The 3,978-nt window shown below is 53.8% G+C and overlaps 1 long non-coding RNA gene across 1 annotated transcript; it reads right to left on the bottom strand.

Annotated features, from left to right (window-relative positions):
* Window positions 1-1,059: 1,059 nt before the first annotated feature.
* On the bottom strand, window positions 1,060-3,645 carry LOC123465147. The gene is made up of 3 exons (XR_006640260.1): window positions 1,631-3,645; window positions 1,198-1,344; window positions 1,060-1,125 (listed from the first exon to the last, which is right to left on the bottom strand). It is a non-coding gene; the product is annotated as an uncharacterized LOC123465147 (long non-coding RNA).
* Between the last annotated feature and the right edge of the window lie 333 nt (window positions 3,646-3,978).

The raw sequence follows: 3,978 nt of genomic DNA, 5'->3' as shown, positions 1-3,978 counted from the left end.
GAGGCCCTTGCCCGCTACGGCGTCTCAAGGGAAGTCCCATGTTCCGCCCTGAAGTGCGAAACGGTACATGACACCCTTCGTGCGACCCCCCAAAGTTCCCTGACACGCCGGGTTCCCTCGGGGGAACACCGAGGGTCCCGGAACCACTTCATCTGAGCCCCTTCTCCCCTCCTGATCGCGACAGGAGAGTCGATTCCTCTGCGTGGTCTGGAAGGGGTTCCCGGCCTTCCCGGCGCACCTCAGGATGAGGCCGGCCTCACGAGGAAATTCGAGACGAGCCACGTGGGTGGTGCCACATGCCGAACGACCCCTGATTTCCCGGTCTGCTCTTGATAAGAACCCAATGCCCGGACACCTCTTCGAAGGCAACCCTGTGGGTGAAGGCACAACACGAAGGGGCACTGACACCCCTGTGCATCGTCCAGAAACACCCGCAGGTTCCACACACAGCTCGAAGAGGGGCCTGAGACCCCCTGAGCAACTCGAGAGGCAAGCGGAGTTCCCTTCCTCAGACAAGACGAGGCCTGACTCTCCTGCCCCAACGCTGCAGGGACACTGCTGTCGGAGTACGAAAAGGAGAGGAAGCCTGAGGTCCTGTCTCCCCTCGAGATGAGGCCCTCTTCCATTGCGCCAAACCCAGCAGGGACCCGAGAGGTGCCCCACCAACTCCACAGTATCCCTCGCCTCTCAGAGGCACCCTGGGAAGTTCCCTAAGGTCCCCGGCAGAAGGCGAGGGAATTGAGGCTTTCTCGCCCCAACCCGATAGAGACCTCGAGAGTCCTTCTTCAATGCGTCTCAAAGCCCTAGTCCCCTCCCGTGACTCGAGAGCCATGACGCGCTCCCCCTCGCCACGCGCATGGAGACCTGACTTCCCTGGCGCCGCACGAGAGGCTCCCTGAGATCCTCGTCGTGCCTCGTGAGAAAACCCCCACGGGTGCCGCAGCTCGAGGAAACCCCTGAGACGCCCCCGTCATCGCGAGTTGAGGGCCTTCTTTTCCTGCATGTCCTGGAGAGCAATCCTGAGTCCTGGACACACGTCTAGATGTGGTCTCTTGAGGTGTTGAACTGCCTTTGCTAATGGAGTTTAAGTTTCTTTTCCTCTTAAGTGATCTCTTCTAGGTTGACCTAGAACAGAAATCTTTGGTAGCTTAGGTTAAGTGGAGAAGTAGTGTTTCACGGTGACATATGTGATCCTACCTGACTGTTCGCAACCCTTTTGATATCGATGCACTTCTTCTGCTGCTGCTGCCGCCGCCTGCTGCTGCTAAGTCGTTTCAGTCGTGTCCGACTCTGTGCGACCCCATAGACGGCAGCCCAGCCAGGCCCCGCAGTCCCTGGGGTTCTCTATGCAAGAACACTGGAGTGGGTTGCCATTTCCTCCTCCCATGCATGAAAGTGAAAAGTGAACGTGCAGTCGCTCAGTGGTGTCCGACTCTTAGCGACCCCATGGATTGCAGCCTACCAGGCTCCTCCGTCCATGGGATTTTCCACGCAAGAGTACTGGAGTGGGGTGCCATTGCCTTCTCCCATATCTATGCACAAGCCTGCCTAAATAATTGACTTCTAGCTAGCTTTGGGATACCAATGACCATCCACCCTTACCAGGCAACAGAGAAGAGAAACCACTTACCACAGGAGGTCCTGGTAAGGAACAAGGAACTAACAAGCTCCCACTAACCAGGATTCTGCAGAGGTCAACAAGAGGTCAGTAAGAGATGGCAGACTGCAGTCCAGAGGTCCTAGCAACTTCCATCTTGCAGCAGAGACCCAGCATAGTCAAAACGAATTCAATGTTGCAAAAAATAAATAAACAAATAAAAGGACAGAAGTTCTTTGAACACATGACTGAGATTAGGGGTGAGGCAGTACATGTATGTGCCCGGAAAATCTTAAAGTATGAGAAAGGAAAGAAATTAAAGACAACTATCAAGCTGTCCAAACTGATAAAAACGAATGATTACACAGTTTTATCTGTATACATTAGCAGATAATAATCTGAAAAGGAATTAAAAAAATTCCCTTTCAATAATGTCAACATGAATACAACACTTTGCCATGGATGTAACGAGGATGACAAGACTGGCACACTGGAAATTATACACCCTGGCTGAAAACTATCCTGAATACATGGACAGATATTCCATAACGATGGAAAGACTTAAGATGGCAATACCATGGAATGCATCTTCAATCTGAAATGAAGATTCGATATGATTTGATCGCTCAGAGCTTTTGTGTCATCAATTGTTATTAAAGTATAAATGAGATAGAGAAAGCTGCTGACTTAGACTTGAGGCGGGGTGTACGCCCTGCTGGTCTCTAGCCAGATATTCTACAGGCACTAGCAGTCAGCTAAGGAAAGAAAGGCACTGTCTCAGTGAATGGCACCAGGCCCCTCCCCCACGACATGCCTTGAGGTCACATTGGCAGCAGGTGAGTCATCCGGGGCCAAAAACTGATTGACATGAATCTTGAAGAAAGGCAGTATTCCAGGCAAATATATCATTTCCTTAACATAGATTAGGAGAACAAGGTACGAGGAAAACATACTGTTTTGTTCAAGTCGCTTCTGAGCCTATTGGGGGAACCGACCTGAAGCCAGAGTCGAGCGGAAATACATAGGATATTTACATCGCTTAAGACAAACATTTCCTCAGGAACAAATGCATTGCTTAGCTCAAGGTTTGTCTGCGAAATTCTTACACATCAGGAGATGGCTCCGAGCTGGGTTTCCACACACAAGAACATGCATGCAAAGGACAAGCCTGCACAGCCCATCTGCCCCCCTCCCCCACAGCCAGCAGCATTTCCAAGTGACCTCCTAAGGCCTTCCCCAAACTACAGGGGCACCTCTGGGTTTCCTGTTTCCCTCACTTCGAACACTTTTCTTAAAAAAAAAAAAAAATCCCGCACACTTCTTGATAGAATGCCACAGTGCAAGGAAAACAGGCCTTCAATATTTAAACCTCCCTGTGCAAACACTTGGAGCTTGGTTTTGTTTTGTTTTGTTTTTTAATTACACCACCACATAATTTAAACTTTTTACACGTTCTAATTATTCAGTTCCAAAACACCAAACTTTTATTGCACAAGGTCCCCATGAAAAGGCCCACGCAGCAGGACAGCCACAGATTCTGCCATGAAAGGGCAGCAAGGTGCCCTCCCCCCTTCTTTGCTGCCTGGGCGGCCACCAGGGTTTGAAATCCATGCACCCTACTAAGTTTCTAGGGTGCAATCCGTGGACCCTTCCCTTTCCCATCCCAGCAGGTGCTCAAGGGCCCGCTGGCTACAAAGTGCCAGAAGCAGGGCTGGGCCAGCCGGCCAGAGTTCAGTGTTCTGTCCCTTGGACTTCCAGCGGACACTAGGCTGCTTGGGAAAACCGTGCAGACTCGGAGATTTTTCAGCAAAGGGGTGGAGCGGTAAAGGCCTTGACCCCAAAGGCGAGGCCTTTCTGCGACCGCCAGGTTGGGGAGCTCCGAGAATGTGCCAACAGAGGGCGGAATACGTGGTTCCCTGCTCCACGCAGTCCCAGTTCCCTTACCTGTGGTCCGCAGCCCTCCGCTGCACCCACGGGATGGCGATCCTTGGGGACCCAGGAGCGGACGAAATGGGCAGTTCCCAGCCGCAGTTGCGACCCCCGAGAGCACAACTGGGAACCCCTCCCCATCCCCGCCAGAGCCGACCCCCGCCCCGCGCCGCCAGGGTTAGCCCCGCCCCTGCCGCGCTCCCGGCGGTTCCCAGCCGCAGTGGCGACCCCCGGGAGCACAACTGGGACCGACCCCCACCCAAAGCCATCGGAATCTCGACCCGCGCAGCCCGGGTTTACCCAGTCCCGGGTGCGCTCCCGGCGCGTTTTCAGCCTCAGTGTCCACCTCCGAGAGCACAACTGGGAAGCCGCCCCCACCCCCGCCAGAAGCCGACCCCTGCCCCGCGCCGCCCGGGTTCGCCCCGCCCCTGCCGCCGTCCAGGTACCTTCCC

This window comes from Bubalus bubalis, chromosome 2, assembly GCF_019923935.1.
Source record: "Bubalus bubalis isolate 160015118507 breed Murrah chromosome 2, NDDB_SH_1, whole genome shotgun sequence".
Taxonomy (NCBI): Eukaryota; Metazoa; Chordata; class Mammalia; order Artiodactyla; family Bovidae; genus Bubalus; species Bubalus bubalis.
The sequence above is the reverse complement of the archived record's forward strand: the minus strand, read 5'-3'. Positions and strand labels throughout refer to the sequence as shown.